A 13,580-nucleotide genomic window follows, 5' to 3' on the forward strand; every position below is an offset into this window, starting at 1 on the left:
AGAAGCCTGGCAAAGGACTTTTTAAACAGGGACATTTGTCATTTTTCTATGAGTAACGTGAGGAGCATTAGTGCTGCTCTCCTGTTATTAAGAGAGCAAGCTTCCCCTCTAGCACTGCAGAAGAGTGAACCCCACTGTGCACCTCACCTCCAATGGGATGTTGTCCAGCTTTGCTGCGCTGCCTGGAGTGTAGAGTCTCTACCAGAGAAAACCAATTTAATTTGTATATTCCTTTTCTTGATGAAGGCACCAGCCAGTCATCTAGAATACCTGGTGTTTCTCACTGTGCTTCTTCAGGCCACTTTGTGTCTTCTGTGTCTCTCTGCCCCAGTTTAGCAAACCCACATCAACACTGCACAGAATCTTTCTGGCGACAGCAGGCATCCTGAAGCAACAGTGAAGCTCTGTTCCTCATCTGCCAGTTAGTTTCTAATCCAGGCCCTGCTATTTTTATCCAGTTAGGATTTCTCCACTCCCTTAATAAATATATATTGTGGCACTCTATCAAATGTCTGGCCAAAGGAAGAGCAGTTTGCAATCATTTCTGGACATACTGACCCTTAGCAGTTGCACTGATGATGTAGAAGGGGAGAGCTCTGAGGAGTCCTACCATGCCCACTGTCTTCCCCATGCACTGAAGGAGTAAGCACCCTACATGTTGCAAGAAAGCTGCCTCAATGTCCCAACAAAACAGGAACCGTCCCCACTGCCATGTCCTCTCGTGACATCAGCCCCAGTGTGTCCTTCGTGTGCTGCTTCTGGTCTAGACCACCACCAGACGTTGCTGAGGCTTCATCCAAGCTGAGTCAAGGCACACCCTGAAAATGTGGTAAACCCTAAAATAATGGGGAGAAGATGGCCTCAAACATGCCATTTGTAATAACAGCTAAATAGTGAACTGTTTGAAGTGGAGTGGAGCTTGGAGCTGTTCTCCCTTCCCTTCTGCTGGGTTATCTTGAGTGGAAAAAAGCCAAAATTTCCAAGGTAATAAGTGACCGCAATTGAGTTTCTAAGAGCAGAACTCCTAAGGAAAAAAAAAATCAAAAAACCTCTCTAATTCTGATTTCCAGGAGGAATAATAATAATAATAATAATAACAACAACAACAACAGTGTCCCTGCTCTATGAAAACTGATCCCTTCACAGTATTTTTGGCAGGACTTCTAAAATCACCTTCAGCATATGTAAACCTAGGGCTGGCTGGATGTCTTCTATTCAGGGCTAAAATGATGATTCATTCTCTTATGTTCACCCAGATATGTTAATAATTTTGGGGGGTGGGGGGGGGGCATTGTTAGGTCTCATCTGTGCCTTTTGGATAGCTCATACTGAAATGAGCACCAGTTTGTAACTTCTCTGCTGAGGAAAGGCAGACTGAACCCTTACGTGGAGGCAAGCAGACCCTCAACTGTGCCTCCTTCCCCCTTCCAGGTGTGGGGATTGAGGTGCTGGGGGATGGAGGACAGCTGGGGCTCTGCTATAAAAGGAGCCTGCTGGGACAGGAGCCTTCAAAAGGCTGGAGGGGGGGAGGAAGAGGGTTGAGGATAAGACCATATAGGCTGTTGCTGATGTGACATGCTAGGGAGATGATAGGCTACAGCAAAACTCTTAGTGTACAACTAGAGACTGAACGTCAGAAGTTGTGTCTGTGGGTTAGGCAGCTGTTTAAGTACTGTAAAACAGCTGCTAGATAAAAGGGGAAGAAGATGTATTTGGAAACTACCTATTATGATTGGTACTGTGTAGGGGAAGGGGAGCATAACAAAGCACGGTCTGCTCTCAGGACAGAAAATATAATTTCTCTGAGGAGAGAGTTATCTTTTGCAATTCTCCCTAGCTTCCAGCAGTTTTCTGGGATTAGGTATGCTCTGGTGAGAGAGGAAAAGATTTTAGGGTATGGGATTAGGAATCAGAAGCAATCCTGAGGGTCTACAGCTTGTGTTTCTGAAAGTCTGTAATATCCTGTCCCTGGGGAAAAGAGTGACTTTGTTTCTCTGGCCCTATACACAATGAAGGCTTCAGAAATCTCTCCTGATGATGTGGTAATCTGATCTCCTACATGTCATGTCTCTGCCTATTGCTGGGATACCATTAGGGTTTCAAAGCTTGTGAATTGGCTCTGTGGACATAGCCCCTGCCTGAAGTGCTTCTGTGCCCCCTCCCCTGTCTGGGGGAGCTTTGTTTCTTAGGTCTCTGTGCATTCTAATGGTGGATCTGTAGGCTCTTCCTACACCGGAGCAGCTCAGCTGCAAGGTCCTGTTGCCCAAGCTAGGACACTTCTCAGCTGGTGACCTTGCAGACACTGTGTTGGAGGGCAGAGCTTAGGCAGTGTCATCTGAGGAGCTGGAGGCTAGGGCCACTCTGTGATGAGATCTGTCCCTGAGCTCCTATCGTGGTTGGGTGATTTCAGACTCAGGGGTGTTTGTGTGCTGGCAGTGCCTGGCCAGTTCATTTCACTTAGGTAACCCCTGCGCTCCTCCCGTGTCAGAGCGTGTGATGTGCATCCATCAGCTGGCTTCCTTGTTGCCTGGTATCAGTCTTATCGCCCGTGAAGTTTACTGTTCTTTGGTTTCTGTGGTCAGCCAAAGATTCAGCAACTCTCTGGCCCTGCTGTTTGCAGACAAACAGAAAATCTGGCGCTTTTGTTAGTGTGACCATGTCCCTGTGGTAGCTGGCAGGCTGTCCTGTCTGAGGTAAACTTGCAGATGTTTGATCTTCAAACAGTGTCCATAGGGAATCTTACAAGCTCTGAACAGCTACTGTCTCCTTTGATATCTGACGAGTAGATATCCTAGCTGAAAGGTTTCCAATAGCTATATTTTCCTTGCTGTTTCATCACTAAGCAAATAAAGCAATACCAAACCTTTGTATTGCTTAATTATCTATATTTTTTAAAGCATTTTGATCCGGAGTTTACTTCCCATCTCCACCTGCAAAACGTTCTTAGGCAAAAGTGCATAACCAAATAGGCCTTGGGATGTTTCAAAATAACCGATACCCTAAGCCTCTGGTGAGGGAGGGCAGTTCCAGTTATTCCTTTAACACGTGCAGCAATATCACATAAGCTATAGCAGGGTGTGTTGCACAAGGCTCTGTGAGGTGGGGACTAATCCCTCCTGTGACGAAGGAACGAGAGGACATGGATAAGGTTCCTCTGTAGGTCACTGGCAGAGTGCGAAGGAGCATCCAAACTTCCTGCGCCCTGGACTAGTTCATGTTTCATGCATCAGGTGGGGGGGAAAAAAACACTTTGATCTTCATGAGAACGAATGAGGCAAGGGGGAAGTGGGAACTTGTGCGCTGCTGGTGGAGGAGCTGGTATGTTCACCTTGTTGCATGTAGGGCTGGACCACAGACACTTCTCTGGGGCAAGGGAGTGGATGTCCCTGGAGTCTAACTTGAGTGGGTGTGTTGTTTGGTACAGGCTCCCTCATCCACTCTATCTGTACTGTAACTAATTTAGCTCCTAAATTGATGGCATTTAATTGCGAGGCTTCTCTCTAGTAACTCTGGTGGCATGGCCTTGGAGAACTCCCATGTGATACTTGGGGCTTTCTCAATGCCTCCCTGCCAAAGTGCCCTCTGCTTGGGTGCCCAGCTGCTGGCAGCAGCAGTTTGGCAGCATTAGAGGCACAGCAGCCAGGGCATCAAATACCCACTTGCTGATGCATGGGGGGAGGCAGAGACAGGTGTTTTCTTCTGAAGTAGCAAGGCTTCTGTTTGAAACTGGGATTTGGCACTGATAGGGAGCATTTGGAAAGGAGTCCCCTTAGCATGTGGGGTATCACCAAGCGTAAAGCTTTCCATAAAGTCTGAAGTAAAGGTAGAAGTGTCAAAGCTAAGCAAAATGTTCAGGACTGTCTCAGCACAATTCGCATCACCTGTTTCACACAGACAAAAGAGATAGGAGGGGAAAGGAAAAAAAAAAAAAAAAAAAAAAAAAAAAGGAAAGTGAGCTTTGAGAACTCTAAATGAGTAAAAATTCATGACTAATACCATTAAAGCAGAGCTGAGCTAGCTCACCTTTCCCTTTACCTCTGATCACGCCTGGCTTGATTCCTTTTGCTTGGGCATTAAATGAATTCAGTGGCTGCAGGCATTTGTGGGCTCAGAAAATACCACAGGCTGGGGATCTTCTTTTGCTCTCCATGTCGGGTGCTGGGCAAAAAAAGTGAAGTGCTTCGTGGTCTGCCTGAAGCCAGCTGATAATTGCAAATATTTGCTGATTGCAGCTCACTTGGGCTGCCAGAACTGGCTGCCCAAACTGAGAAAGCACTCACAGCCAGGACCTAACCTGGGATGACGGTGGTGGCAGAAAAACAGCAGAACAGCACTGCTCCGTGTCTTAATAAATCATGCTGTTGCTCATATCAGCTTGGTGGGGTTGAAGGAGCTATCAGAGATGACAGGAACCACGCTTGCTGAAGCAGAAAGTTTTGCTTGAGTGCTGTTTCAGCTAGGCATGTGTTAGCATCGTGCTCAGAAGAGTCAGGTGTGCATGTGAAACTTCAGTGATCGAGCCTGGAACGTCACCAGGAAATCTGGAAGCATATTTCACCTGTCACAGCCTTTGTCTCTTTGGTTCAATCATTCTCATCATTGATTAGACAGATGGTTTAGAGACTATAACCCAGGAGCCAGGCTCAAAATACCGCGTTGGGTTCTCAGCTTTGCCGTGAATGCCTTGGGCTGCCTAACATGAGGCACTTCTGTGCCTGCATCAGAATTTGGGCTTTTGCCTCTTGGGCTACAGGCTCTCTCTAGGGCTGGAGCCACTTTTATGTGCGAGACTGTGTGACCTGATTCAAGCCTTTCAGCACTTAAACGGGAGGAGTGATCATCACAGACGATGAGGCTACTGGTAGTCATTAAAAAGAAGGGTCTGGATGTAATATGACTGTTCTTCCTTAGGCCTCTAAGCATCTGCTGCTGGCTGTGGTTAGTCAGAGGATGCTTCTGGTGTTACTCAAGCTCATTTTGTTGCAACAGTGATTCAAACAAGCTCACGTTCTTTATGTATAATCTGGAGAAATCTGTTCCTTAAGTGGAGGCACAGACATGACAGCCCTGGAGAGATGGGAACACAGATTACCTGGAGGCAGATTTGGGGGAGGCTAACAAGGAAAAATGTTGTTGCGCCTTGCGACACTTGTTGTTTTTCCTCATTAGAAGCGCTGAATCTGCATAGTTTCCCTGGACATCAGTGGCAGCCCTGAGACATCACCTGCAGAGACACCTGAAATAAGCACACGCTGTAGAAGAATTGCAGGCTGAAGTGACAGGCTGCTTCTGTAGAAAGTCTAATGGCAAGGTTGTGTCTGACAGTCTGGGGTCCCCCGCCACGCGCTGAAGCATGCAGAGAAGACACGTAGGTGATGGAGCAGATGGCAGCTGGCTTCCTCTCACGTGGGACCTCCTCCCTTTGCCCTGACAAATATGCATGTGGTTCCTGTCAAATCCCTCTGCAGGGCTGGCTTTGGCTGAATTTTTTACAGCACGTTTCAGGGGGAGGAATATATTCCCCACACCCACCAGCTTCCTCTGGCAAGGATTTCACATGGATTTCAACAGACCATTTCATGGCCACTGGCTTGGTTGGTCAAAGAAGCTGTCCTATGATAACACCATCAGTCCTACCTGTGTCTGTGGGACCCACCACTGATGTCTGGGTGCCACACTGTCTTTAATATGTTTCTTCCAATCAAGTGTTACAAATTCCTTTTTCCTTGTTAGCAGGAGACATAGATCACAACTTCTATTTCTTAAAATACCTTTTATTAGCTGTTGTTATTAATAGAATCAGGCTGTTATGTGAAGAGTTACCTGCTATTACTAATAACACGTTCACTTGCATATTCATTCATGCTCACTGTTACCCAGCTGGAGCAACTGTTGGGAGGCCAACCCCAACATGCACACTTGGAAGCAGAAGGTCATCCTGATGCACCAGTGGTTTCTAGGTAGGTGTTTAGAAATCCCTTTGGAGGGCACTTTGCTTCATCAGGTGTGCACATAACTCTGTAGTCTTCACCTGTGTATAGCAGCCAACGCCCTCCTGGGTGTGTGAACAAAGTTATACAACCTGTTGTAGATGCTAATGTCTGCTGGCAGCTGTGTGCATAAGTTTAGACCACCATCAGGCCCTGGTGGTCTAAACTTATCAGTTCTTGCAAATTCATCAGGATTACTGGCCTCCAGAATTAATCAGTCCTTCGGAATCTTTCACATAGTATCTTCTTAGCACAATTCTTTCTTTTTGGCTTGTGATGCTTCCTTGTCGCTATTTCTCCATTCAAATGTATAGAAACATATAGAACTTACACACAAAATTGCACAAAAAGGGCTTTTACGACACCAGAGGGCATTGCTTTACTGGCATGGTGGAAGGCAAACTTACCTGGCCAGGAGGTGGGACTAGGGAAACATGCAGCCCACTTGAAATGAAATCTGTGCTGTCAGTGCCTGTAAAATCCCCATGCCTCTGAGCTGAAATCAGGAGCATCATTGCCCCTGACAGATACCAATATGCACAGCAATCAGCCCTTGCAGCATGGACTTGTTGCCAAAGTATGTCCTTGGCAGAGTCCATGATATTGTGGCATGAGGTAGGCTTGAGTTCATTGGGAATAAGGTGGATGATAGGTAGATGGATTGGTACTTGGGCGTGCCAATGCTACCATCTCCATCTTTCTGTGGATGGAGCCCATATTTATCTATTCCAGCTGGCCTCAGAGCCTCTATGCCATACCTCCTGACTCAGAAAAGCCTCCATGCCACAGCTCTCCTTGGTGTTTTGCAGACTGTTTGGGTTCCTCCCACCATCTTTGCTGCCCTTTGCAACAGTTTTTTTTTGCCCTGGATCTCTCCATCCATGGGGATGTAATTCCCTTCCTGTTTTACAACCTGTACTTGGGCTTGTGACCAATCCTACTAACCTTCCTGTTTCCCCTTCTGAGAAAAACTCTTTGGTAACATACTCTAAAGATGTCTAAACAAAACAAGTTCAGGTAGAACAATGCTGGTTCCTGACTTTTAGTAGTATCCATGGATTTTTGTCTCCTGTCAGCATTTCAGGGCATTCCTTCTGATGCTTGGGGACATGCAGGGGTTCTTACAGGTGGTCTGGCTGTCTCATATATGGAGCAATGACCTTCTCCACCAGCTGTGTTCTGTGCTGTAACGTATGGGTGCCCAGCCTGGATGTGGGTTGGAGAAGGGAGCTCCTTGCAGGCTCTGGAAGGGTTAAGAGGAGCATGGTGACTACGTGGCACAAAGCAGGCAGCAAATTACACACCTGCCCTATGTGGGAACCTGGCAGAGCGAGATGGCCCAGGCCTCCAAACCCGGAGAGCTTTCTGGGATCTTAGCCATATGGCATGCTGCACTGGTTCCTCGTGAGTAGGTTCGCTTGGGGCTTTCCTATACGTGTGGTTAATGAAACCGTCTACTCCTTCAGCAGGTCTCAATTAGTCTGGCTGCTCTGTGAGAGGCACTGGCTCAGTCTGGCAGCTTCGCCAATGGTCTCAGTTCGCTTCTCTTGCTTTCGCCCAGAGGAGTCTGCTGCTGAAGGAGGAAACACCTTTCCTGGCTGCAGAGCGAGGGTCTCCAAAGAAACCTGGGCTGTAGTTTGTGAATAGTTGACAAGATTGAATATAATGCCAGCCAGCAAACCGGGAGAGAGGAGTTATCATCTTGGGTGTCTCCACAGTGGAGGAAAGGGGTGAGTGCTCTGCAACTCTTCTTTATTCAAGCCCTACCTTTTCCCCTCCATGGAGCCTGAACCTCCAACAGGTTCCTGGCCTGAGCAGCCAAAGTGGCTGGGAATAAGTGTTGGGCTATGGGACACTGGAATAAAGAAGTCTGTGAGCTACCGAAGAGGCTCCTGAGCACCATCCCATGGGCCATGCCCTTCCCTGCTGCAGGCTGGCTTTCAGTGCGACTCAATCAGCCAGCAAGGAGAGGAGGAACCAGCCTGCCTGATCGCTCAGCAGCTTGGTGCTCTGCCCCGTGTCATGGTCAGCTGCGCAGGAGCCACAGGGGGACCTGCATGGTGTAACCAAGAAAACGGAGGGAGTTGGGTTTTTAGAAGGAACTGGTACAGAGAAACAATTTGTGTCTCTCTAAGGCATGTTGTGGTGGGGAAGGAATGACTTCAGACACTTTTTTTTTTTTTTTCTTGTGGAGAAAAATGAGAGGGTGTGCTGCTGTGCTTGGCAGATAGCTGTGTAGGTAGCTGTTACCTGTGATGGTGGAGGGGAGGTCAGCAGCATGCAGGTTAACACACATTGCACATCTTTACATGGATGGCATTTTGTGGTAGATTTCAAAACTGTACAAAAGTTCCACACAATTAGAAGTTAAAAACAGGTGGTGGCTTGCAGTTCATATGATAAAATGCATAAACTAGGAGGAAAGTGTGAAAAGGCTAAGCTGACGTGTCAGTAAAGCAGAGCCACTAGCTGTGGATTTAAGTGCTAAGATAAGTGCTGGTTGTTTCACAAAGTCAGGTTCCTTATCCAGTTATTGCATAGCTTCCATTTGGGAAATCAGAGCCATGTGCAGCCCTTATTGACAGATCTTGCTTTGCATGAGCTATGCTAGGGTTTGCAATGCCAGGTGCTTTGTTTTTTTTTTTTCTTTTTATTTGCCTATGTCACTGATTGCCATTGCTGGCTGTGTCTCTTGTGCCATTTGCTATCTGTCAAGCTCCCACCCACGCTACCCTGATGGCTCAATCAAAAGCTCTCCAGCAACTTGGTTATTTCTTGTCCTCTGCTGCCAGTTTCTCGTAGATGGTACTCCTGTAATCACTATCTTTCAGTAAGAACAGTTTTGCACCAACATCCCCATCTCCGTCAGCACAAAGAGCTGCCTAGCCCTGTCCTCTCAGCCATGAAAAAGCTATTTCCAGATGCAGTAGAAAGGAGGCAGATTTTCAGTAGCTGTAAATCTGAGCTTCTGCTGAGAGGTGCTTTAACAATTCAAGCTGGCCTGGAGCATCTCAGGATTTTTCACTGAGGATGGGGGAATTATCTTTAAACTAAAGGGGTGAAGGGATTGTATTTAAACTAACACACTGTCTAAATGAGCACTGCTCTCTTTTACTGCTGCACTGGGGTCCTTCGTGACCATGGACCAGCTCTTCGTGTTGAGGGAAGCAGCCCTCTCTCCACAGTAGCCATCTTACAGAGGGGATCTGAGGACATTTAACAGGCTAATGTGCTCTGAAGTGGGGTTTGCATGAAAGATACAATGCCTGATCCCAGCCTGACCTTGTAAATATTTACTATTTGATATGCCCTGAGCAGTCCTATACATGTGAGCATGGCAATGGGCAGCAAGAACATTTTTAAGTATGTGGGTGTTACTGCCCTTTGTGCTCAAGCTGGTGCCAAAAGGCCAGAAAAGCTATATCTGCCCTGCCTCTTGCAGACCAGAGGTCAGAGGCCATTGGCACGGACACCGTATGCCATGCCCAGGCAAACATTTGGGTTAGAAATGTCTGTATGTGCTGGCCATGCGGAATGGAGATGTATCGTTATTGTGCAACTAAAGGGCAAAGAGACTGTCCTCACCATTTGCTGAGCTTAGCATTCGCCTGTGGCACAGCTCAGTGATGTGCTGCCGGGCAGCGCAGCAGTCAGGAGACAGGAGGATTTCTCCAGCCACGGAGCAATCTGTTACAGCACAACACGATACCGGGACTGAATGAACCTAACTCAGCAGGGCAGGTAAATGCAGCTGAGATGGTTACTGACAACGACCTGCCAGGCGTGTAGTGATGCTTGCAGTATGTGCTGTACCCGCTCAGGTAGAAGGGGCTGGCAGTAAATGTGCTGCTGAGGAATGAAAGGCCTCCAGTTCCCGTGGCAGAGGCATTTACTGCTGGGCTGTGCTGTTCTGTTAGCTCAGGACATCCAGATGAGGATGCAGGCACTGAAGAAATATTAGGAGAGCTGTACCTTGACCCATCTACCATTCAAAAGCATTAAATATTTAGATATGCAGTCAGAAATGATTTGAATCTCTTGACAGAAAACCTCCTGGGAGAGGGTGCTTTTGTTTCGGTGCTTACTGCAGTGCCCTCTTGTTGCACAGGAACTCAGTTCTGGTAAGGGTCTAGTTTAAAACAGCAAAGGATGGGATATTTTTTGGGTCCAGTTTTCCTCAGAGGCTGAGGGATAGCCGAAGGCCCTGCCTTGTCAGCATCATATAACAGAAGCAGCTGAACTCCAGATGCAGCAGATATGGCAGAAGTTTCATACCACAGCCATAAACGTCCCTAACCAAGCTCTGGCTCCCCTGTGCTAGATGTGAAGTCTCTTCTCCAGAGACCACAGCAGAAAATCTAAGCATCAGGAAAACAGCATCTGTGCCAGTTCCTGGAGGATGAGGAGACATACCCAGTGTCATGGAAGAAGCCAATGGCAGAGTGGGAAGCAAATAAATGCATTAGTTAGTGACTCAGACTCCAGGCTGGCCCAGCCCAAGGGGTGTGAACCTGCGTCATCCTCCTGACCAGCTAAATTCCACCGAGGGGACCTCTTGCCAGCGGATAATGTGGTCCCATCAGAGCTGAAACATTGCCAGAAACCAGAAATATCATCTTGAAGAAGAAAGAAAAAGGGAGAAAATCATTCTGTCCATATTGAAATGCTGTGGTTTGGGTATTTTCAAAATGAAATGTTTCTAGCTTCTGCTTGGAAAAGACTTTCCAGCTGTATTTCTGTACAAAAGAACCGATTGTATTTATTATAATGGAAGGAGTCAAAATCTAAAATTAAGGAAGGGAAACACTCAAAACTAAAAGACAGAACTCTCTCAAGAACAACCAACCAGACAACAACTGGGAAATCCCAGCTCTTTGTAAATCAATCTGAAAAGACTGAGGAGATTTTCCTTTGATTTTTCACTGTCAGGTTCATCCTGCATCCAAACGAAAGCTCTTACTGGTATATGTAATTTCTGCAAAGCAGAAATGTCCAATTTTATGCACTTTTCACACATCCCCTTATGCTTTGCCTTCATATGACTCAGCTGAATTGGAATTGGAGAGATTAGAGACAAAGAAAATTCTCACAAACACATAAAATAAATCCCATATGGATATTAAAACAAAGCTAGTGCATTATTAGCAGTGCTTTTAAAGAGTCTTGATATTTCCTGAAAACTCCCATGTGTCTGTAATATCTTCCACAACATCAATCCTAGCATGTTACATGGTCATTAGTCCAAAGAACATACTCATTCATTTATGAGTTTGAATTACGAGCTCTATTGCCAAAGATCTGATGTTTATTGTGTACCATGTTGGTAATTTGATGGCTGGACTTCTCAGAAGTTCGGAATATTAAGGACAAAGCCTGGGGGAACTGAACTGGAAGAGCTGGGAGGAGTGACAAGGAAGGATAGGAGTGCTGTCTTCAGAGCCAGGTGGGATCCTGAGGCTGGGATTCCAGCTCTCTGTATCCCCATGCTGTGGCTGAGGCCATGATGAGAGGAGAGGTTACAGCACTTGATAGTGGTGTGAAGCTTTCCAAAAAACCCTGTACTGTGTCACAGCGATGGTCTACCTCACCCCATGTCATTGGTGGCAACCAGAGAGGCTGTGCAGGGAGAGGGCGCAAACCTGGGTCCTGCCTGAGGTCTGCACTATCAGCCCCGTGTCCAAAAACTGCGTGTGTGTGTGTCAGAGGGCACCTCTCTGCCCTTAGCAGCTGGTTATGGACCTCGGTGCCCACGAGTCTCTCTAAACTCCTTGTCAACACGCTGGTGTTATCTGCTTATTGTCAGGCAACTGGCAACATTTTCCAGAACTTTATAAATCTCCTGTGTGAAAAAATGTACACTTATCTGCTGAGGACATCTAAAATTTCCAGTTTCCTGTAATTCTTGGGGCATTTAGGACTTCCTCAGCTCACAAACAAGGGAGGTGAGTCACAGACAAAAGCCACCACTTTCAAGGGACGCCTCGGATGACATTGCTCACGCTGAGCACAGAGCCCATGTTTTTGGGGATCGCTGCTGGAGAGCTGAGGTCTCTTTGCAGCTAAAATCCAGGAGTGGAACTCATCACACCAAACTCATTTAAAAGACAGGCATCCAGCAACTGATCTGGATGTCTGGATACAAAAGTTAGAGATGCACCACTAGGGGATGATTCACCCTCTCCTAACACAGGTATCTGAGATTGCTGGTGTGAGTCACCCTGGGAACCGCCTCCCTGTCTCTCTTGACTATAGAAGATGCTTATTTAACCAGCGTGGATCTCATACATAAGGCTAAAATTGCTGAAGTTTGTTGAAACCTGCCCCCGCCATCTTTGCCCTGTGAAAAAAGATGCCTAAACTCCAGTCACCTTGGAAGAATTTTGGCCGAAGGGGAACACTGGGCGGGTGAGTGCAGGGCAGCCTGACGCTCCACCACCTGCTCAGGGTGGGAAAACATCCCAACCTCTCACAGCTGTAATGCATCAGGATTTTTTAATTAATTATTTTGGTTTGTGGAATGATGCAGTTCCTGGTGGTCACCCGAGAACCATGCATCTAAGTGTGGTTGCTTTGGAATTCAGGGTCAGGCTAAGCCCATTTTAGGTGATAAAACGGCAGTTAAATACTTGATATTTGGATCATCACCATTTAACTTGGCACCTCAAAAAGACAATGAAGAAGTGCAATACTATGACTGTGTAGGTCTCCTTCTTTCTGAGTGTTAAAAATCACATGGCAGGTGTCACCAGAATTGTGTCGGTGGCTTGTAAGCCATGTATTCCACATATCCATGTAAATGCTACAGCCAGAATGTGAAAGCTCTCTGTATATGAAGGAACAAGTATTTACAATTGTTCAGGCAAAATGACAATTCGGCTTAGTCAGCTTATAAAGTGACTGAAGGTCACAGGCATTTTGAAAAGGGATCGGCATTTTTTCTGTTTGAGGGCTAAAGACCAGGGTTTTGTAAAAAGCTATTTTAGGAGGGCTGAAAAAATGTGAAACAAGCAGATGTGTTTGTTACAGAGCCAAATTGGCATGTAACAGCTGTCGTCACGCTGGTCTCTGTTATGAAATACTACTTATTCTGAAAAGTGCTGTGTTTTTGCATATAGTTTAAAAAGAAATAAAAGTTTTACAGGTAGGTGTTGGTTTGTTTTTTTGTTGTTGTTGTTTTGTTTTTGTTGGTTAAGAGTTCCAAGCAAGGGGTTGATTGTTTCCATGCAAAGATAACTTCAAATATGCAGTAACAAAAGGACCAGAGTCAGAACACAGGTGGCGTTTATGTGTATAAAATCGTGATTTTAAGCCTCTCTCCCAAATCCAAGGTGTCCTGCTTTGTGACCGATCCTTGTGAGTTTATTTTTATGTACGCAGGCTGAAGTATGGCCACGCGTGCCCGTGCGCACACCAGGCTCCTATTTCACCTTCTGGGCCGCGTGTGCCTCCTTCCCGAGGCTGACCCTAAAGCTCACTTTTGCAGGACAAAAAGCTGCCCGCGTTTCCCACGGCTGCGGGGCCGGGGCCGGGGCTTTTCGGGCTGGGTTCCCCCGGTACCGCTCCCCCCGGCCGGCACCGGGCGCTGGGGCC

General features: G+C 46.8%; 1 long non-coding RNA gene across 1 annotated transcript; it reads left to right on the forward strand.

Annotated features, from left to right (window-relative positions):
* Positions 1-1,306: 1,306 nt before the first annotated feature.
* LOC137859140 (uncharacterized) lies at positions 1,307-12,802 on the forward strand. The gene is made up of 2 exons (XR_011098172.1): positions 1,307-5,960; positions 7,457-12,802. It is a non-coding gene; the product is annotated as an uncharacterized lncRNA (long non-coding RNA).
* Positions 12,803-13,580: the final 778 nt, after the last annotated feature.

Source organism: Anas acuta, chromosome 7 (assembly GCF_963932015.1).
Source record: "Anas acuta chromosome 7, bAnaAcu1.1, whole genome shotgun sequence".
NCBI classification, from domain to species: Eukaryota; Metazoa; Chordata; class Aves; order Anseriformes; family Anatidae; genus Anas; species Anas acuta.